Source organism: Lepidochelys kempii, chromosome 16 (assembly GCF_965140285.1).
Source record: "Lepidochelys kempii isolate rLepKem1 chromosome 16, rLepKem1.hap1, whole genome shotgun sequence".
Classification (NCBI taxonomy): Eukaryota; Metazoa; Chordata; order Testudines; family Cheloniidae; genus Lepidochelys; species Lepidochelys kempii.
In genome coordinates this window covers 17,399,050-17,422,336 of record NC_136395.1, presented here as the reverse complement: position 1 = coordinate 17,422,336, position 23,287 = coordinate 17,399,050, and the positions used below count along the sequence as shown (strand labels likewise).

The 23,287-nt window shown below is 42.5% G+C and overlaps 1 long non-coding RNA gene across 1 annotated transcript; it reads left to right on the top strand.

The window, feature by feature from the left end:
- Nucleotides 1–3,095: 3,095 nt before the first annotated feature.
- LOC140899054 (uncharacterized) lies at nucleotides 3,096–11,851 on the top strand. The gene is made up of 3 exons (XR_012155208.2): nucleotides 3,096–3,416; nucleotides 9,524–10,501; nucleotides 11,102–11,851. It is a non-coding gene; the product is annotated as an uncharacterized LOC140899054 (long non-coding RNA).
- The last annotated feature ends 11,436 nt before the right edge of the window (nucleotides 11,852–23,287 follow it).

Here is a 23,287-nt window from a genome sequence, read left to right as displayed (position 1 = left end):
GAACATGTCCCTGCTTCCCAGGAGCTACCTGAGCCTGTAACCCCTCCTGCACCCCAACCCCCTTCCCCAGACTAGAGCCCCCTCTCCTGGAGCCTGCACCCCACACTCCCTCCCATGCCCCAGTCCTGAGCCCCCCCTGTACCCCAGATCCCACACCCCCACCCAGAGCCCTCACCCCCCTGCACCCCAACCCCCCCCACCCAGAGCCCCCTCCTGCACCCTGAACCCCTCATTTCTGGCCCCAGCCAAAAGCCCGCACCTCCAGCCCAGAGCCCATACCCCCTCCCACACCCTAACCCCCTGCCCGAGCCCGGAGACTCTTCCCACACTCCGAACCCCCCGGCCCCAGCCCGGAGCCCCCTCCTGTACCCCAAACTCCTCATCCCTAGCCCCACCCCAGGGCCTGCACCCCTAGCTGGAACCCTCACTCTCTACCCCAGCCCAGTGAAAATGAGCAAGTGAGTGAGGATTGGGGAGAGCGACCGATCGAGGGAGGGGTGATGGAATGAGTGGGAATGGGGTGTTGGAGAAGGGGTGGGGCAAGAGTGTTCGGTTTTCTGCAGTCAGAAAGTTGGAGCTCCTTTCCACAAATATCTGGGATTTTACCTTATAATTTAGTTCACTTTGTGGGACAGAGCAAGCCCCTTTCCACACCAAAACTTTTAAATAAGTTTTTACAGTTACTGGCATGGTTAGCTCTAAATGTGTAGTACATCTGCATCCACCATAGTTAAAATTCAAGTTTGTAACTGTGGTCAGCTAGAGTACTGGAATGTGATTGTCTTTGCTTAACTGGTTCAGAGCATTTTTTCCCCCTTTCAATATGCACAGGATTCCCTAACCATGCCTGTGTAACAGGTCTGGCTTGTCCCCTTTCCAGCTGTTTGTGCGACTTTCCTGCTGATGTACAATGGGATAACTTCCCAAAATGCACTGATACAAATACAGGCCCTGATCCTGCACCAAGCTCTGAGCAGACCTCTAATGTCAATGGGGCCCTGCCCAGGTGCAAAGATCTGTCCAAGCAGCACTCACTGCAAGATTGGGGCTGTGGTTAGGCAGCAATGCATGGTAGGTGAAAACGCATAAATGTGGCTTTGATATCAGAAACGCTCTGTGTGAACACAAACTGAACTCAGTTCAGGTGACTTGTGAATGTAACTTTTTACAATTCAGTGCTAAAATATAGCATGAACAAAACCATAGACCCATTCCTTTCAGAGATAATGGTGACTGCTGTAGTAAAGTCCTGTTATGTTTAAAACAATTTATTGAACTAGATAGGATAAATATTCATGCAATGAAATAATTGAAACTTTGTGCACAGTTTTGCTGTAGGTTTTGGAATCCCTTAGTAATTCTCTGCTTCTGGTCCTTTCACAAATGTGGGGGTTGGTGATTTCAGTTTGATGCAGAGTGTATGTCCCCTTTTTTGGGGGGAATTGTCTTGCTATAAATTGGCTAAAAGTTGTCCACCTTTACAGTGATAGATACCTTCTTAAATGTATGTAATAATTTTACAACCCCTTATTTATTCAAATAAGCCATTATTCATGTGAGTTCCATGGATTTTTTGAGTTCCATGGAGTTATTCAGTTAGCCGTTATTCATGTGAGTTCCATGGATTTTTTGAGTTCCATGGAGTTATTCAGTTAGCCGTTATTCATGTGAGTTCCATGAATTTTTGTATTTGTAAGCTTTTCTGGAATGGGCCCAATAACACTTAAAAACATAGTGATCTAAAACTCTTGCAAGCTTCCTGTGGTTAGAAAACGGAATTGTAAAATCAGATTAAGTGGCACAGTTGAATCCGGTTAAGATGTGCACTGTTGCTAAGCAAAATTACTCCAAAACAAATCTTTTGTTTCTAGGGGTTGAGTGAATAAGCATGGTTTTCTGGAAGGTTCACACAGCTGATATAATGCCCTGGACAATTATTTTGTCAATATTTCACTTTGAGGGATAGTTTGATTAAACTATAGTTTGATTAAACCTGCTCATGTGTTGAGTTTAGAAGAAATAAATGGTTGACAATTGATTTTGTTAGAAATCACTGGGTTAATTTCTGGCTGAACTTGCAGTAATTAACTAGGTAACATGAAACAGACATGCTTCAAATACCATTTTTTCCTGCAACCATTTGATCTCCTTCCACCCCCCTCCCCCCCATAGCCGCAACACAATCACAATAATTTGGAACTTTATTTTTAAAAAATATGGTAAAAATGGTACTCCCGCAGTGATGAGAAATGGGGAAAGAGACCAAGGGAACAGAAATCTGTAGAAATAGGAGACATGGGGGAGACTAGACCTGGAGAATTAATTGTAAGAAAGACTTGAGAGGAAGAGGGGCAAGACTGGAGCTTAGGGGTCAGAGGAAGGAGAGCCCTAAAGTTTACCATAATATATGTGCAATCTGAGTGAGTGGTGACTGGTTTGGAAAATTGTCCCAGGCAAGTCGATTAAACTATCCACATCCACGCCTAAAGCTGTACTTGGTGAGTGAGAATAAATCCTGCCTTCAATTACACACGAATTAAAGGATGATTGCCCAGGTACAGCATCGAGGGGTGCACACAGTGCTTCAAAACCGGCTTGCCTTGCCCTACAGTTTAGTGGCATTTTGCCCACGCAGCTGGGGACAGGCAGAGAGTGGGTTTCCAACTCTGCCTTCAGTGACGTCCGTGCAAAAATCTGTGCCATGCGCGTGGCTTGCAAAGTGGACGTGCTTTTGGAGGGAGTGATGTATACAAACCATGCTTTCAGTTGTACCTCTACAAATCTGCGGCATGGGGGGGGGGGCAAATCCTGCCGTTAGGTGCAAATCAATGGGCTTGCACCAGAGCAGCACGTGGCCACTTTGCCCACCTTCCCAGAAGGCAGCGACAGCTGGAACGTGCAAAGCGAGGCTGCTCCAGCCTGTGGCGCGAGCCTCTCTCTCTCTCTCACAACAGCCGCCTCACGTGCTCGCCGGCGTGCGCCTGCGCAGTCTCACACGCTCTCTCCCTGGCGTCTCCCTCCTCTCTGACGCGCCTCCTTGGAGGGGGCGCACGCGCAGTGCCCTGGAGCTGTCAATTCCTCTCCCCCCCGCCCCCCGTGTGGTGTGGCTGTTGCTGGCTTCCCTGGCCATTTTGCTGTGGAGGGAGAAATGAGGCAGCAGCAGAAGCTGCAGTGACCACAACAGAGGAGGGGGGAAGAGAGACCCAGACTTAGGAGTTGCGGGGGAGGGGTATTTTGTGCAGCCAAAGGAATTTTTGTGTGTGTGGGGGGGCGTTGATTTTTTTTTTTTGTGGGGAGGCGAGGAAAAGAAGGGGCAAGACCCCACGGGCTAATTATCCCCCCACTCTCCAGTGCCACCCCCCCACCCTCTCCTCTTCGGATCTGTTGGAGCCATGAGCTGGGGGACAGAGCTGTGGGTAAGTGTGGAGGGCAGAGACATTCTGTTGCAATGTGTGAGTGGGTGTGTGTGTGTGTGTGTGTGTGCGGGGGGGGGATTTCTGCCTGGCTGAGCAGCAGGGGGAGGGTTATTATTCTTTCCATATAGAGGAGGGTGGGTGTGAACCCTCTGCAGAGGCTAACCCTGCAGAGAAAATGTTTACAAAGTTCCAACATTTTGCAAGAAAAGTATCCAAAATGCAGCGCTGCTGCCCAGCCCCCCGTTGTAATTTATTGTCATAACGGTCTGTGAGCCCAGGATATACACAGTGGCTCTGCACTGAGGCGTACAGCCACTTGAGCCGTCTCCGTGCAGCTGCTGTGGAAGAAGATCGAATAATATTTTGATAAACTTGCACCTTTTATGAAGCAGCCGGCTTCTCAGTAAGGGTCTGCAGCCTATTTGCAAACTTGGGATCAGTACAGCAGTGAAAGAAACCCTGAAACCCAAGTGCAGTGTAACGATAGGTTTAATTGGTACGGTTATTTTAACGCACAGACTACAATTTAAAAAAACCTTAGTAGATTTTTATAAAAGTCTTCAATGTCTAAAAATTTTGTGAGAAAGATACAGGGAAATAACTAATAGATTTGCCAGAATTTATTTTTCTTCCTGCTGTTGAAGAAAGTGATTAGTGTTTAAAAAAATCAAACAAAAACAAAGAAAAAGAAATGGAATTCTAAAGCAGAGAGAAATTGACTTTCAAAACAGAGATTGGGATTTTTTTTTCTTTTGTAAGGGATTGGTGGAATGGTTCTGAGATGAATTTATATACAAGGGGTCCAATTTCAGGAGAGGGAGCTGCAGGGAAGAAAAGCAGATAAAATTTTCTTTTGCTGTTATTGTTTTTGTTCAATACTTGGTGGAGGGACAATATTTTTGATTACAAAAGATTTCTGGTGTGGGAAAATATGAAAAAACTTCAAAAAATAAAAACAGAGCATTTTGATTGTATAGTTTACCTGATTGTTTTTTAAGTGATCCTGGAAAGTGAGAAGGAAAAACATATTTTGACTTATGTTGAAAGATTAAAATAAAAATGTGGAAGTATTAAACACAGTGAAAGGTAGTTTTTAATAATGTGATTTTTTTTTATTGGTGCCCACATGCAAATGTAGGACAAGGGAAGGAATCCTAAGAGGTGAAAAGGAAAATACATACACATCAAACACATAAGAAGGACATGATGCAGCCATGTTTGGCAGCATGATGGTGGAGCATGGAGCAAAATGTAATAATGAGTTTGGGATTGTGCACACATGTAATGAGTTAATGATGGGGTATTAAAACTCTTTGGGCAGAACTGTGCTTTGGGGTGAGAAGGAAAACGGAAATTGAGATTCGGTTGAGGAAGTCAGAAATTAGTGGCAGAGGATTGTGTGAGTTGCAAGGCGCTGCAGGATTTCAGTCTTGCATGCAAATATTTAAGGTTGCTAATCAGTGCAAGTAAAGATTTAAACATAACTAGTTCAATAAAAATAAAGAGACAGTTTAGTAGATTAAGTATTTTAGATGTACTAATTGTTATGTTTCACAGATACATTACAGGCCTGCTATGGCATACACTTGACTAAGCATCCAGTCTTGCTGTGAGATATTTATGATCTAGTTATACCTGTTTATGTCTAGACAGTAAATTATGAAGCAAATGCTTATTTAGAGGTTATTTTATGTGGGCAAGGTAAATGTGGTACATAATAAAATAATTGCAGATGATGCTACGTTGATTCATTATTAATAATTTCATCAGCCCTGCTGCATGGGAATATATACAGGAAAAGTCTACAAGTTTTTTGTCTTTGATTATGATAATTTAAGGGGAGTAAAAAGATTAAAATAATGGACATATGCTAAATGATCTAGTATAACACTTTTTAAAAAAAATAACAAAAATGAAAAAAAACAAAATTCTGAAATGTTTTTACTTTCTGAAAAATTAAAATCTGTGAAGAATAGTATACCAAGCTGTTGTCACAAGAACAAGTGAACTGAGTAGTTTTTGTGTTACTTTATTTTCTAATTTTTTTTAAAAAGTTACCTTTTGCAGGTATGCATATAGTCTGTCATCCCTACTCTAGGCTGCTGTAATGAAAAAGCTTTGGATAGGAGTTCTGATAAATATGAATGAATTAATTGTTGCATTTTCCATATAACTTATTTTTTTAATGAACCTTGTGGTGAAATCTTCATATAATTGACTTCAATGGGGCTAAGATTTCACCCTTAGTATCTTATGTTTATTTTGAGAATTGTGGCAGGTTACTGGCAAAAGGATTGAGTATGTAAACTGAACAGAGCTAAGTTCAGAATGTAATGGACAGTAGTAATTCAGAACAGGAATTGGTCAGAATTGGCTTATTTTAAATTTATTTAACAGAGCTTCAAAAATTCATCAGTTTCTGTTGCTGCTAGGTGTGTAGGCTAAAATGCTTAGTTTCAAACCTGTATTTAGTGCATGCCACTGACTTTAGTTGATAGTGGTATTATTTTTGAAAAATTAAATTTCTGTGATTTTTAAATTGTGGTGTCTATTTTAAGAAGTCAGGTAATAATCACAAAAAATAGTAAATATGACAAATGTCTATAGGATTCTGTGTGTATTGGTGTCATGAGTTGATGAATCACAAGTGGGGGTGGGAGTGAATGTTTTCTTGCAAAAAGAAAAGGAGTACTTTTGGCACCTTAGAGACTAACAAATTTATTTCCGCATAAGCTCTGAGGTGCCACAAGTCCTCCTTTTCTTTTTGCGGATACAGACAAATATGGCTGCTACTCTGAAACCTGTTTTCCTACAGAAGTTTAGAGACTTGAAATCCACTGAAAAATTAGTATTGCTGTACTTACATCGGAGTTTATCATGTGTACTGACCTAGCACAGTGGGCATATGTTCACAAAGGAGTTAACAAAGGAGAGGTGAAATATAGCTTTTAGCTTCTACAGAATATTTGTTTATATGTTTATGTACAGTATCCGCTTGTTCCTGCAAAGAAGGCTGATTGTAAAGTACCATACTGCAGAAGAAATTTTCAAATGTCATTGGTGACTTGAAGTATTATATTCCCAAGACACTTTTAGTCATGTGCATTATATACAGAGTTCTTACAATTCTGAGATTCTTACTGAGATTTTACTCATTCAAAACTCCCATTGACTTTAGTGTGAGTTTTGCCTGAGGATATGGTCTTGTTGAATTTAAATGTATGCTTAACTAGCAGAACACACTACAATTGTTAATGTGGAAATTATATTTAATATCAGGTTGGATGTTCAGGATAATGAGATTGTCTGGGGCCTCCAGTCTAGCCAGGGACACACAGAGGAAGACCCAGAATATCTCCCGTGGAAGCCTGCTTGCACGGCATTTCCGGTATGCAAGCATGCTACACAGCATAGTAGTGACTGCTCCACATTCTGCACTGTTCTTTGCAGGAGGTGCCTAACCCCTAAACATCCTCTGCTTGCTATTGTCTGTGGAGTACTGAAATTAGGCATCTTACAGCTAGAGAGGGAGTGGTGTGGGTCAAAGTCAAAGCTGAGATACTCCACAACTCATTATGTCGACATAGAGATTAACAGGTTTCAGAGTAGCAGCCCTGTTAGTCTGTATCCGCAAAAAGAACAGGAGGACTTGTAGCACCTTAGAGATTAACAAATTTATTAGAGCATAAGCTTTCATGGGGTAAAGCCCACTTCATCGGATGCACAGAATGGAACATATAGTAAGATAGATATATACACATACAGATAAATTGGAAGTTACCATACAAACTGCATGGAGGCTAATTAATTAAGATGAGCTATTATCAGCAGGAGAAAAAAACTTTTGTAGTGATAATCAAGATGGCCCATTTAGACAGTTGACAAGAAGGTGTGAGGATACTTAACTTAAGGAAATAGATTCAATATGTGTAATGATCCAGCCACTCCCAGTCTCTATTCAAACCCAAGTTAATGGTATCTAGTTTGCATATTAATTCAAGTCAGCAGTTTCTCCTTGGAGTCTCTGTTTTAGAAGCTTTTCAACCTCTCTGGCCACTCAGTAAAAGATTTAAGGGTGGCAATTTTGCAATAGACGACCCATCACTCTCACAGATCTTGGGAGACAGGCCAGTCCTTGCTTACAGACAGCCCCCCAACCTGAAGCAAATACTCACCAGCAACCACACACCACACAACAGAACCACTAACCCAGGAACCTATCCTTGCAACAAAGCCCGTTGTCAACTGTGTCCACATATCTATTCAGGGGACACCATCATAGAGCCTAATCACATCAGCCACACTATCAGAGGCTCGTTCACCTGCACATCTACAAATGTGATATATGCCATCATGTGCCAGCAATGCCCCTCTGCCATGTACATTGGTCAAACTGGACAGTCTTTACGTAAAAGAATAAATGGACACAAAGCAGACATCAAGAATTGTAACATTCAAAAACCAGTTGGAGAACACTTTAATTTCTCTGGTCACTCGATTACAGACCTAAAAGTTGCAATTCTTCAACAAAAAAACTTCAAAAACAGACTCCAAGAAGAGACTGCTGAATTGGAATTAATTTGCAAACGGGATACAATTAACTTAGGCTTGAATAGAGACTGGGAGTGGATGGGTCATTACACAAAGTAAAACTATTTCCCCATGTTTATTCTCACCCGCCCACCCCCCACTGTTCCTCAGAAGTTCTTGTCAACTGCTGGAAATGGCCCACCTTGATTATCACTACAAAAGGTTCCCCCCACCCCCACTCTCCTGCTGGTAATATCTCACCTTAAGTGATCACTCTGGTTACAGTGTGTATGGTAACACCCATTGTTTCATGTTCTCTGTGTATATAAATCTCCCCACTGTATTTTCCACTGAATGCATCCGATGAAGTGAGCTGTAAAAGCTTATGCTCAAACGAAATTTGTTAGTCTCTAAGGTGCCACAAGTCCTCCTTTTCTTTTTGCGAATACAGACTAACACGGCTGCTACTCTGAAACCTGACCATTTGTATGGTAACTTCCAACTTATCTGCATGTGTGTATGTGTATGTATATGTGTATATATATCTTACTGTATGTTCCATTCTATTCATCCGATGAAGTGGGCTGTAGCCCACGAAAGCTGATGCTCAAATAAATTTGTTAGTCTCTAAGGTACCACAAGTACTCCTGTTCTTTTTATAACGATTAAAAGTTACTTCCCCTGCACCCGCAGTTCTGCCCCTCCCCCCAGGAGTAATTGTAGTTACTTCTGAGCTGTAGGCATTGGAGGATCAGTTCTCTCTCTAAATATTTAGGTTTCTGTGATATTTATAGTTCCTAATGTTAATAGGTAGGTGTTAGCCAATGTCCTATTTGAAATTGACAACATCAACTAAATGCTGATGTTAGGGTTGGGAAAGATAATATAACCAGCAAACAAGGATTTCAGTACAGTCCTGTTGCACAAAACTTTAGCTAACCATCTTTTGGCATGTTCCTGGGGCTGTAAAAATCCTATGGAATCACCGTCAATATTTTATTCTTCAGAATAAAGAGGACAAACATCTGTATTTGTGTGCCTGCATTTAGGTGTTCTGAATGGTATTTTAGCTTGAGGAATACTAGTACACTTTAGTAAACCCCCTAATTTTTTTCTTAATTTCAGGATCAGGCTCTTGTATAGCAAGCAGTCAGATTTACATAGCAAATTAAACAAAAACTAATCTCTGTACTATAGTCTCTCTTGAATGGAAGGCGCAGTGGCCACAAAATCAGTATATTGAAGGGAATGAAAAAGAACAGCTGTTTTTTGATGATAAGTTTTGGTAGAATGTGTAGTTTTGAGGTAGCCACATATAAATTGTGGTTAAAAAATGGTCTGTTGTGATTGCTGGGGAGAAACCCCACTCTGGCTATGCACTGTCACATATGTTACAAGTGCAGTGATTAGATGTGGAAAGATTCATCTCATTATAGTAATGAATCTTGATCAGATGAGTAGCAGAGTTGTGGATGTTGTGGTAATTTTATGTTGAATGTGGAAAATAGGTTAGCAGTTGGTCAAAGTTTTTCAAAGTTATTCACTTAAAATTTTCCCTTCCACTTTGTTCTTTGTAGTCGACTGGATGATTGCTAGCAGCTGCCCAGTAGCTGAATTACAGTACAAAGGGCTTGATCCTGCAACACTTGGCCCTGGTCTACACTAGGACTTTAGGTCGAATTTACCAGCATTAAATCGATGCACCCGTCCACACGATGAAGCCCTTTATTTCGACTTAAAGGGCTCTTAAAATCGATTTCCTTACTCCACCCCTGACAAGTGGATTAGCGCTTAAATCGGCCTTGCCGGGTCGAATTTGGGGTACTGTGGACACAATTCGACGGTATTGGCCTCCGGGAGCTATCCCAGAGTGCTCCATTGTGACCGCTCTGGACAGCACTCTCAACTCAGATGCACTGGCCAGGTAGACAGGAAAAGAACCGCAAACTTTTTAATCTAATTTCCTGTTTGGCCAGCATGGCAAGCTGCAGGTGACCATGCAGAGCTCATCAGCAGAGGTGACCATGATGGAGTCCCAGAATCGCAAAAGAGCTCCAGCATGGACTGAACGGGAGGTACGGGATCTGATCGCTGTATGGGAGAGGAATCCGTGCTATCAGAACTCCGTTCCAGTTTTTGAAATGCCAAAACCTTTGTCAAAATCTCCCAGGGCATGAAGGACAGAGGCCATAACAGGGACCCGAAGCAGTGCCGCGTGAAACTTAAGGAGCTGAGGCAAGCCTACCAGAAAACCAGAGAGGCAAACAGCCGCTCCGGGTCAGAGCCCCAAACATGCCGCTTCTATGATGAGCTGCATGCCATTTTAGGGGGTTCAGCCACCACTACCCCAGCCGTGTTGTTTGACTCCCTCAATGGAGATGGAGGCAACACGGAAGCAGGTTTTGGGGACGAAGAAGATAGCTCACAGCAAGCAAGCAGAGAAACCGGTTTTCCCGACAGCCAGGAACTGTTTCTCACCCTGGACCTGGAGCCAGTACCCCCCGAACCCACCCAAGGCTGCTTCCTGGACCCGGCAGGCGGAGAAGGGACCTCCGGTGAGTGTACCTTTTTAAAATACTATACATGGTTTAAAAGCAAGCATGTGAAAGGATTACTTTGCCCTGGCATTCGCGGCTCTCCTGGATGTACTCCCAAAGCCTTTGCAAAAGGTTTCTGGGGAGGGCGGCCTTATTGTGTCCTCCATGGTAGGACACTTTACCACTCCAGGCCAGTAGCACGTACTCAGGAATCATTGTACAACAAAGCATTGCAGTGTATGTTTGCTGGCGTTCAAACAACATCCGTTCTTTATCTCTCTGTGTTATCCTCAGGAGAGTGAGATATCATTCATAGTCACCTGGTTGAAATAGCGTGCTTTTCTTCAGGGGACACTCAGAGGAGCCCGTTCCTGCTGGGCTGCTTACCTGTGGCTGAACAGAAATGTTCCCCGCTGTTAGCCACGGGGAGGGGGGAGGGTTGAGGGGGTAGCCATGCGGTAGGGGGAGGCAAAATGTGACCTTGTAACGAAAGCACATGTGCTATGTATGTAATGTTAACAGCAAGGTTTACCCTGAAAGAGTGTAGCCACTGTTTTATAAAATGTATAAAAAACAAATCTTTTTAAATACCGCTGTCCCTTTTTTTTTCTCCACCAGCTGCATGTGTTTCAATGATCACAGGATCTTCTCCTTCCCAGAGGCTAGTGAAGATTAGAAAGAAAAAAAGTGCACTCGTGATGAAATGTTCTCTGAGCTCATGCTGTCCTCCCACACTGACAGAGCACAGATGAATGCATGGAGGCAAATAATGTCAGAGTGCAGGAAAGCACAAAATGACCGGGAGGAGTAAGTGGCGGGCTGAAGACAGGGCTGAAGCTCAAATGTGGCGGCAGCGTGATGAGAGGAGGCAGGATTCAATGCTGAGGCTGCTGGAGGACCAAACCAGTATGCTCCAGTGTATGGTTGAGCTGCAGCAAAGGCAGCTGGAGCACAGACTGCCACTACAGCCCCTGTGTAACCAACCGCCCTCCTCCCCAAGTTCCATAGCCTCCACACCCAGACGCCCAAGAACGCGGTGGGGGGCCTCCGGCCAACCAGCCACTCCACCACAGAGGATTGCCCAAAAAACAGAAGGCTGCATTCAATAAATTTTAAAGTTGTAAACTTTTAAAGTGCTGTGTGTCCCTTCCCTCCTCCACCACCCCTCCTGGGCTACCTTGGTAGTCATCCCCCTATTTGTGTGATGAATGAATAAAGAATGCATGAATGTGAAGCAACAATGACTTTATTGCCTCTGCAAGCAATGATTAAAGGGAGGAGGGAAGGGTGATTAGCTTGCAGAGAAGTAGAGTGAACCAAGGGGCGGGAGGTTTCATCAAGGAGAAACAAACAGAACTTTCACACCGTAGCCTGGCCAGTCATGAAACTGGTTTTCAAAGCTTCTCTGATGCGTACCGCGCCCTCCTGTGCTCTTCTAACCACCCTGATGTCTGGCTGCGCGTAACCAGCAGCCAGGCGATTTGCCTCAACCTCCCACCCTGCCATAAACGTCTCCCCCTTACTCTCACAGATATTGTGGCGCACACAGCAAGCAGTAATAACAGTGGGAATATTGGTTTCGCTGAGGTCTAAGCGAGTCAGTAAACTGCGCCAGTGCGCCTTTAAACATCCAAATGCACATTCTACCACCATTCTGCACTTGCTCAGCCTGTAGTTGAACAGCTCCTGACTACTGTCCAGGCTGCCTGTGTACGGCTTCATGAGCCATGGCATTAAGGGGTAGGCTGGGTCCCCAAGGATACATATAGGCATTTCAACGTCCCCAACAGTTATTTTCTGGTCTGGGAATAAAGTCCCTTCCTGCAGCTTTTGAAACAGACCAGAGTTCCTGAAGATGCGAGCGTCATGTACCTTTCCCGGCCATCCCACGTTGATGTTGGTGAAACGTCCCTTGTGATCCACCAGAGCTTGCAGCACTATTGAAAAGTACCCCTTGCGGTTTATGTACTTGGCAGCTTGGTGCTCCGGTGCCAAGATAGGGATATGGGTTCTGTCTATGGCCCCACCACAGTTAGGGAATCCCATTGCAGCAAAGCCATCCACTATGACCTGCACATTTCCCAGGGTCACTACCCTTGATATCAGCAGATCTTTGGTTGTGTGGGCTACTTGCATCACAGCAGCTCCAACAGTAGATTTGCCCACTCCAAATTGATTCCCAACTGACCGGTAGCTGTCTGGCGTTGCAAGCTTCCACAGGGCTATTGCCACTCGCTTCTCGCTGCTCTCATCTTGGTATTCATGCGCTTCAGGGCAGGGGAAAGCAAGTCACAAAGTTCCATGAAAGTGCCCCTACGCATGCGGAAGTTTCACAGCCACTGGGAATCGTCCCAGACCCGCAACACTATGCGGTCCCACCAGTCAGTGCTTGTTTCCCGAGCCCAGAATCGGCGTTCCACAGCATGAACCTGCCCCATTAGCACCATGATGCATGCATTGGCAGGGCCCATGCTTTCAGAGAAATCTGTGTCCATGCCCTGATCACTCACGTGACCGTGCTGACGTCGCCTCCTCGCCCGGTATCGCTTTGCCAGGTTCTGGTGCTGCATATACTGCTGGATAATGCGTGTGGTGTTTAATGTGCTCCTAATTGCCAAAGTGAGCTGAGCGGCCTCAAGGCTTGCCTTGGTATGGCGTCCGCACAGAAAAAAGGCACGGAACGATTGTCTGCTGTTGCTCTGACGGAGGGAGGGGCGACTGACGACACGGCTTACAGGGTTGGCTTCAGGGAGCTAAAATCAACAAAGGGGGTGGCGTTACATCAAGGAGTATTTCAGGCAGGACTTCACGGAGGGTTCCAATAAGAAATGGTGCACCTAAGTTACTGTTCTTATTGGAACAATGAGGTTAGTCTGGCCTCTGATTGATACATGGCTAGATTTACCTTGCTGCACCTTCTCTGTGAGTGACTGCAGTGTGACCTAGAGGAATGAGTCCCCTAGACAGGGGAGGGGGGGAAGCAAATGAGTACAAAACAAAGCTGGTCTATTTCTTGTTTTGATCCACTCCATCTATCTTTTACATCTTTGGCTGGCAGCAGACTGTGCAGAAGGACTGCAAGCCATCCACATCTCATGGCTGCTCTCCAGAAGACGGTGCAATACGACTGCTAGCCATCCTCATCTCTTGCCTGCCCGGCAGAAGATGGTGCAATATGACTGCTAGCCATCCCCATCTCTTGCCTGCCCGGCAGAAGATGGTACAGTACAACTGCTAGCAATCCGTATTGCCTGCCTGCTCACCATAAGACGGTTCAATAGGACTGACTGCAGGACTAAAGAGAATGACCTGGTCAGGTCACTCCAAACTTAGTCCCTGCGCCCATGTTTGTCCAGGTGCTCCCGGCCGACATGGCCAGGAGCACCTCGGACATGACGATGACGGCTACCAGTCATATTGCACCGTCTGCTGCCAGAAGGCAATGGGTTGCTGCTACTGTGTAGCAATGCAGTACCGTGTCTGCCAGCATCCAGGAGACATACTGTGATGGTTACCTGAGCAGGCTCCATGCTTGCCGTGGTATGGCGTCTGCACAGGTAACTCAGGAAAAAAGGCACGAAACGATTGTCTGCCCTTGCTTTCACGGAGGGAGGGAGGGAGGGAACGGGGGCCTGACGATATGTACCAAGAACCACCCGCGACAATGTTTTAGCCCCATCAGGCATTGGGATCTCAACCTAGAATTCCAATGGGCAGCGGAGACTGCGGGAACTGTGGGATAGCTACCCACAGTGCAACACTCCGGAAATAGACACTAGCCTCGGTACTGTGGAAGCACTCCGCCGAGTTACTGCACTTAACGCACTTAGAGCATTTTCTGTGGGGACACACACACTCGAATATATAAAACCGATTTCTAAAAAAAGACTTCTATAAATTCGACCTGATTTCGTAGTGTAGACATACCCTTAGTCATGCAAATAGTCCCATTTACTGCAGTGAGACTATCCACAGGAGTTAAATTTGTAGGATTGTGCCTAGCATTGTACCTAATATTTGTAATGCCTAGGGACCCTTCACTATGAAAGTTGCTAAATTACTGTAAGAGCATTTTATTGTATACAGTTAATATGCCTTTAAAGTACAAATAGCTTCAAAGCTGTGGAAAGTCTTCAGAGTGCAGTTATTTTAACACTAATAATTAAATAATGGGTTTTTAGTTCACAATATTCTATGGTTTTCCATATACCATGTTAATTAAGACAAACAAAATACTGGTGGAACACTGAGGACTTGAAGTTCCTAGCTTCAACTAATGCATCATTTCCTCTTTCATTACTCATGGCCCTGTTTCGTTGACAGCACCCATATTTTAAAATAAAAGTCTTTAATATTGGTAGGTATTAAAAACTCCTGAATATTACTTGAATATATTGTCATGAGTTATTTTTAATGGGGTTTAATATGGGGGTTACAAATGGGGTACCTTGCACTCCGAAATTGTCTTAAAATGAAGTGCATATCTGTTTCTGACCTTGATGGTATTATGTAGTGTTATCATCTGGGCACTGAGTTGTTAAACATTTCATGTTAAATGAAAGCTGTGTTCTTGTCAGCTTGCTTCCTCTAAGAGGATCTGCAAAGTTGGATCTAAGGTTGACGTATAGATTCTCTTCCAAGCCTAGCACCTAGTTTATTCTATGCACTGCATTTGAAATTGATATTTTAAAGCACAATCTTGGTTCCTATGTTTTCCCCAATGTAAATGATTAATTCTTTGAATAATTAAGTAGCGCATCCCTGTAGTTGGATACACTAATCCATTACTCTCCTTGAGCTAAGAGAGAAGGAGACCGTTCTTGAGGCATAAGAATATTGAACTAGAAGAGTATATGTGCTGAATCATGAGTTGATATATTATTGGGCATGAGCAAATGTAATAGAACTCCCTTTACATATAGTGACAAGGGCCTGATCTTGCAAACACTTACTACTGAGCATAATGCTTACTACCATGAGAGTCTCCCACCAAATAGTAGTAAACACTATGCCAGGTAGTAAGTATTAGCACAAACTAGCTCTAAATTGTTGAGCGCCACCATTTGAAGCTATTCTAACTTTTATATGGGTATCAATTTTGCTCCCTTGACTACCTTCTCCTTATTTGTATTGAGTGATACCTTCCTCCACAAGCAGCTTAATTAAAGTCCTGAAGAAAGTGGGTGAAATCCTGGCTCCACTGAAGTCAATAGCAAAATTCCCATTGACTTAAATGGAGTCAAGATTTCACCCGGTAAGCCTACTCTTAGAGTAAGGCACTACTCAAACCAAGTAAGGAAGGGCTTGGAGAAGAATTGGGCCCATAATTAAATTGATCATATGTAGCAACAATGCCCTTCTTGTTTGCTCTCCATTTCCTTGTGAGATAGATGTATCAGATGGTGGAGATGAGCAACTTTTCTTTTCTCCCTGTGTGTGTTTTTTAAATATACTCTATTCAGTGGCAAAATACACACTGCAAAACTGTCCAGATATGTGGTAATGTCATGATCCTAACATCTTTCTGTTTTCTCACTGGATCACATTCTGTTGATGTAGTGTATGTGTATTTGTCTATATGCTGGGTGAAACATTGATTATAAAAATTATGAATCATTTTACAATATCTTCATTGCATTGTATATGTCTCTTTCTACTTGCCCAATTATTATGGTGTTATGGACCAAAAGAGGCAAATGACTAAACATATTTTTAAAAGCAGAGCTCCCATGGTCATCTTCTTTTAGACCAGGTTAAAATAAGTTGCTTTTTAAAATGAAAAAAAAAATCAGTTTTGTGAAAAGTCTTGCACTGCTATCTGGAGTTGTTTGTCTATAAAAGAACCATGTAATGAGTATTAGCCCTCAGTATACTCTCCCATGGTTATTTTATAATTTGATAGGTGGAAAGACTCCATCCGTACTGACTATAAAAGGAATTGTTGGGCTCTTGGTGTGTGTGTGTTTTAAAAATATCTGAGCAATTTCATCTACTGTTCTGCTTTTTGTCTTTAAGGAGAGAGGATTTATATAATAATGAGGTACTTTCATTGGCCTGTCCTCATATTTTTTACCTATTCGTTAGAGAACAGGGAGTTTACAGTTCTTTGGAATGAGTCAGGAGGAGAGCACAATCTATTTTTCCTTTTCATAGTCATAGAATCTTTCAACCTCTGAGTTAGATGCTGAAAATCCCCACACCCTCCTAAGCAGTGAGTGCAATCAAACATGAGATGATGGTCTTCTGGATTTTTTAAAACACATTCATCTTATATTAATGTTGTGAAACTTTCTTTTTAAGTTTTGTTGCGTAATTCCTGCTCTGCATGAATAACTTTACTAAGGGAAGGAGCAGCTGTACATTTTGCAACTTGCTTTACCTCATCCTATGTAATTCTCATTGTCAGTGGCCATCCTCTTTATGAACCTTTGGCAAAACGTTCTCCACTTGTTCAAAATACTACTCCATCAAATGATTCCAAAAGCTAGTTCACGGTTTATGTACTAAATCAAGCACTCTAGAATCAATTACTTTACAATTCATACAAATATTTTAAAATAGCTTTCTCCTGGCCCATAACAAGTGTTGCCTCTCTGATGAAATTTTCTCCCCAGAAACTTGTCTTTTTGTCTAACAAATATTTTTTGCAACAAACTAGTTAAACCAGCACTGAGATACCAAAATGTGAAAGGTTCTATATATTTTCCCTGAAGCAGCATGTAGCTCTGTGCATTCCAAGCAGTCATGGTAGTGTTGACTGGGTATCCCTCTGGGTTTGTCGCATGATTAGGTTGCTGCTGGGCTGTTTGGGTAGCCTCATTTTCCTTGTCACTGACTTCTTTTGACTCCATTTATTCAGAAAGATTTGTTCTTGTGTATTCTTTTAAAAGGCTACGCAAATTTTTATTATTTTTTTTTTTTTAAAAGAGATGTTTCTTGCTTCATGTAAAGCCTTGTGCAAAATCTGGGCTCAGGTTCTGGATTCCTTGTGATATGGAACGACATAAATAAAACTCGGATGGAACATTCCACACTGACTGCCGCAAAAGACATTGATTTCCTAGAGAGGCTTGGTAGGGCAGCAGTGCTATTGCAAACTCATCCTTTTCAAGACCATAGAAAAAAGATGAAGGGAAGCCAAATGCTGTCCTCTAAACCCATATGCCACACCGATGGACTTCAGTGAGATCAATGAATATAGCTGATGGCACAGTTTGGCCCAAAACAAAAACCTTGTCCTGTTTGTTTTGGTTTTTGCTTTATAGAGGGAAGGCACAGGTTAAAAAAACAATGACTTTGGCATAGGTTCTCTCTCTGGAATTAATGAATGGCTTGGACCATCAATTCATCCAGACAGCCAATAATCCCTAGGAAATACCCTGATGGATTATGGATTGTTCTTGCTTCAATAACAAACTTCTTATATTAACTACAGCTATGTTCTTGGGGCATGTTTATTCAGTTAGTGGGTAATTATTTTGTGGCAATGCTTTTTAGGTGCAAAGAAGTGAGGTTATGAAACACAGCATATGAAAGAGCGCTCTACAATATTCCTGTAGTCTTTAGATATAGGGTAAAATTTTACTCTCTCACTGTGCAACCACACAGCAGTCAAGATGGTTGCAAAGGTGTATCTGAAAAAATCTCAGCCTTTATTATAGGTGTGGTTTGTAGGCCTGCCTGTTAATGTTGCTAGAAACTTCCCATAATACCCTCTTTTTAGTGGCATATGACTTTTACAGCCTGTAAGAATTCAGGCTGAAATTTTCCATATTGTATGTCTGCCTGAGGCTTAATTTGTTTGGAAAATTTCAGCCAAAATGGTTCAGCCACTGCTGAGAAAGAAGCTAGGGAAAAGTACATTGTTTTGCCCATATTAAATGATGGTGACCTTTGCTTTGAAAAGTTCTAGTGCCCCCTTTGGAACAGGGACTCGAAATTTGACGGGCGAGGAAGGGCAGGTGGCCTTTGTACTAGGGATGCATTATGATAGTCTTTAATTAGATGGTCAAATACAACTTTTTTTTCCTCCATAGGACCCCTGCCTCATTCAGCACACATGATGGACCTGCTCTGTAGATAAAGAGGGTTGTGCAGTGAAAGAGGCTGTTGTCTGTAGGACCCTAACTCATTTGTTGCAGAAGCTGAAGGTTGTATAGTTAAGAGGGCAGGGGATTACAGAAAGAAAAAGGATGGCCTCAGGTTAAGGCAATTGACTGCTGCCCTGGAGAACTGGATTCTGCCACAGATTTCCCCTGTAATGCTAAGTAAATTACTTAAACCAGACTTTTCACAGGTGGTCACCGTTTGTGTGTTCCCATTTTCTGGGAGTCCAACTTGACACTCTGGGGTCTGATTTGAAGAAGTGTTGAGCACCAGAAGTTGCAACTGAAATCAATGGGAGCTGTGCTTTAAACATATACATTGCTTTGTAATACTAAGTACTCTTTAAAAAATCAGTTCTGAGGTGTCTGAGATTGGGCATCCAAAATTAATGGAAATTTTTAACTTTAATCTCTCTATGCCTCAGTTCCCCATCTGTAAAATACCATCCGCTCACGGGGGCATAATTAGGCAGGCCAAAAAAAGAGTTTGAAGAGCAACTAGCCAAAGACTCAAAAACTAACAGCAACAATTTTTAAGTACATCAGAAGCAGTAAGTCTGCCAAACAATCGGTGGTGCCACTGGACAATCAAGGTGCTAAAGGAGTACTCCAGGGGGATAAGGCCATTGTGGAGAAGCTAAATGAATTCTTTGCATGAGGCTTCACAGCACAAGATGCGAGGGAGATTCCCACTCCTGAGCCACTCTTTGTAGGTGACAATTCTGAGGAGCTGTTCCAGATTGAGATATCAATAGAGGAGGTTTTGGAACAAATTAATAAATTAAACAGTAATAAGTCACCAGAACAAGATGGTATTCACGCAAGAGATCTGAAGGAACTGACATATGAAACTGCAGAACTACTAACTGTGGTGTGTAACCTATCATTTAAATCAGCTTCTGTACCAGATGACTGGAGAACAGCTAATGTGACACCAATTTTTAAAAAAGGCTCTAGAGGCAGTCCTGGCAATTACATGCCGGTAAGCCTGACTTCAGTACCAGGCAAATTGGTTGAAAGTATAATAAAGAACAGAATTATCAGACATGTAGTTGAACATGATTTATTGAGGAAGAGTCAACACGGCTTCTGTAAATGGAAATTATGCCTCACCAATCTACTAGAATTCTTTGAGGGCGGTCAACAAACATGTGGACAAGGGTGATCCAGTGGATATAGTGTACTTGGACTTTCAGAAAGCCTTTGACAAGGTCCCTCACCAAGGGTTCTAAAGCAAAGTAACTAGTCATGGGATAAGAAGGAAGGTCCTCTCATGGATCAGTAACTGGTTAAAAGACAGGAAACAAAGAGTAGGAATGCATTGTCTGTTTACAGAATGGGGAAAAGTAAATAGTGGGGACCCCCAAAGGGTCTCTACTGCTCAACATATTCATAAATGATCTAGAAAAAGGAGTAAACAGTGAGGTGGCAAAAATTGCAGACAATAAAAAAATTACTCAAGATAGATAAGTCCAAAGCAGACTGTGAAGAGTTACAAGTGGATCTCACAAAACTGGGTGACTGGGCAACAAAATGGCAGATGAAATTCAATGTTGATAAATGCAAAGTAATATACACTGGAAAACATCCCAACTATACATACAAAATTATGGGATCTATATTAGCTGTTACTACTCAAGAAAAAGATCTTAGAGTCACTGTGGATAGTTCTCCGAAAACATGTGCTCAATGTGCAGCAGTCAAAAAAGCTGCCAGAATGTTAGGCCCCATTAGAAAAGGGATAGATAATAAGACAGAAAATATCATAAATGCCGCTATATAAATCCTTGGTATGCCCACACCTTAAATATGAGTGCAGTTCTGGTCACCCCAATTAAAAAAAAGGTATATGAAAAATGGAAAAGGTACAGAGAAGGGCAACAAGAATGATAAGGGGTACTCTGGGGCTGGAGCACCCACAGGGGAAAAATGGTGGGTGCTGAGCACCCACCAGCAGCCCCCTATCAGCTCACCCCCCACCCCACCAGCGCCTCCTGCCCACCAGCGATCTTGCCGATCAGCATCTTCCCCTCCCTCCCCGCGCCTCCTGCCCTCTGCAATAAGCTGTTTTGCAGCATGCAGGAGGCTGGGAGGGAGGGGAAGGAGCAAGGATGTGGCGTGTTCGGGGGAGGGGGTAGAGCAGGGTGGGAAGAGGCGGGATGTGTGTGGGACCCACGGGGAAGGGATGGAGTTGGGGCAGGGCCAGGAATTGAGCACCCCTTGGCACTTTGAAAAGTGGGCACCTGTGGCCTTAATCATAATGCATCGGCACATGAGGGATGAATTAATATTGCACAAGCAATATAAATTCTGGAATTTTCTAACATTCAAGGGCTTGATTTTGCAACCTTTATTTTCTTTTTACATAAGTTTTTGCATGTAATATTCATATATGGGTGATTTGTTAGCTTGAATGTACACATACACCTCTGCAGTTATAATTTACTTCCTTATTCACTGTTCATGAATATTTGATCAAATCTGAAAACAAGAACTGTATCCAGAAGTGTGTGCACTGTTTATTCCCAGTTTGCCATCTACCTATTTCATACACAGCATTTTGTGAAGCTTATCTAACAAATAGTTTTAAAATAACAGATTTGTTTTTTTTACTGAGTGAATATTAGCTCATAAATATTAAAAACATTAACATCTGCTTTAACACATTTGTTTTATTTTAAAGAAACACCAGAAAACCCACCAAATTGGCATGCAGCAGCAAGCAAATGAATGAGCATGCTTTTTTTTTTTTTTTTAAACAAACGTTAAATGAGCAAGGAGAAATATTTCTTGCCCACATGAGGGCTGTTGCTCTGTTACAGGCAAGGTTTATAAGAGCTGTGTTCATTAAGGAATGTGTTGCCAAGATTTTTCTTTGCTTCTGTAGCAGAAGAAAAACAGGCTGTATATAAAATGGCAGACATCAAACTGTGTGAATGTCTGTTCAACTATACCAATGTTCGTCTTCTGGATATAATACTCTATGTATAGTCAAAGAAGACTCAAAAGGAAAGGAGATAGAGAGGGAAATCTGTGTGCTTGTAGGCCAATAGCCTTTATTTTCCTATAACTGTGTTTAAATTTGACAACACATATTGTTTGTGTGTTTCACAGAAGATAATCTCTGGCAAACGTTCTCACCTTGGTATGTAACTGTAGTTAAAATTTTACTAATTCTTGTTTTCAGTTTTCTGGTGAAGATAAAGCTAAACAAAAATTTTAATAGCCTAGAAAAATAATATACACTAGTTTAGTTGCTTCTTTTCTGAAAGCTTCCATCATCATCAGGTCAGACGATCATGTCAGTTCTTCTCAGAGGAGAGCCCAGCCACACTGATCCAGTTATTCATCACCTACAAGATAGATCAGTGCAGTGTTCTCTATCTGGCAATAAAAGTGAAGGCTGCATGGAAGTGCTGACAGATGCAACAGCTTGTCTGTTACACAATAAGAAAGCATATTACATGAGCCCTGTGTACACAATCCTGGCTCCCTGTTTAAATTTGGATCCAGCTGAAGGGTCCAGATCCTTATTTTCAAATCCCTTGATGGGTTGAGATCTAGCTCTTGAAAAAAAACATTCTTTCCCTTCATGACCCACAATGCCAGCTATACTATACAAGGATAATTTGATTGGCAGAGAGCAAAATGAAAGTCTCTGGTGTTGGGAGTAGGGCATTTCCAGTCACGGATCTGCAGCTATGAAACACATACTCATGGGAGAGCCTGATGAGTCTCCAAATCTTTAAAACTCAATGCAAGACCTGTTATTTAGCAAAAGCCTTCCCTCACTCTAGTAGACAATAGAGCAGAAGAAAGGGTAAGCAAAGTTTCCAACAGAATAAACAACAAAAGACCTCCTGAGTAACATGGACTGGAACTACAGAATTGTTGGAACATGTTTAGCAATATATTTAATCCTGAACTTGGCACCCAAATGCCACTGTGATTGCCACTTTAGAAACATGTTCATTGGTTCATACTGTGTCTTTCTGATTAATGTAACATAGGTCCTCTCTGAGCTGTTCTTTATGCGGTGAGATTTTTCGACTGGTGATTATGCAGTACAGTTCACCTGAGCTATGCAATGACCAGAAACAGCACAGCAGTCACTTTCTTAATTACTATTTGAACTCAATTAAATCAAAGGTCAAGACCTTCCCTTTCATGTGATTTATTGGGTTTTCATCCAGATTCGGTACAGAAATTTGCATTGGCTCGATGTAATATTGCCTTTCTGGTGGGTTAATGGAGTAGTCTTTGGTTAGGCATAAAACCATCACCTGAGATGTTGACAGACAAATGGGAAGCCAAAGAAGAGATATTTTTGCATCCTCGGCTATTTAGCATAAGGTACAGAAGCAGAGCAAATCAAGAAGGCTATTTTAGAATTAGGGTCACAAAATGTAGTGCTCACCATTTTTGTGTGTTCAAGATGTGTAGGGAAGTTGCTGTCCTTGAAGCCTGCTGGTCAGTGGAGCAGTATTAATTTCTTTCTGGGGGCAAATCACTCATCTAACCTCCCAGCTGGGGATGGGTTTGATTCTTTAATCATGTTGGCTTCAGAGAAGGGGGTTATATGAATCACTCTACCCTGAAGCTTCCTCAAGGTATTAGGGCTAAATTAAACAGTCTGGGCCTAATGTGTAAGCTGTAATAGACTTTGAGAGGCTCCCTCAGATAAGAGGAGTTTTAAAAA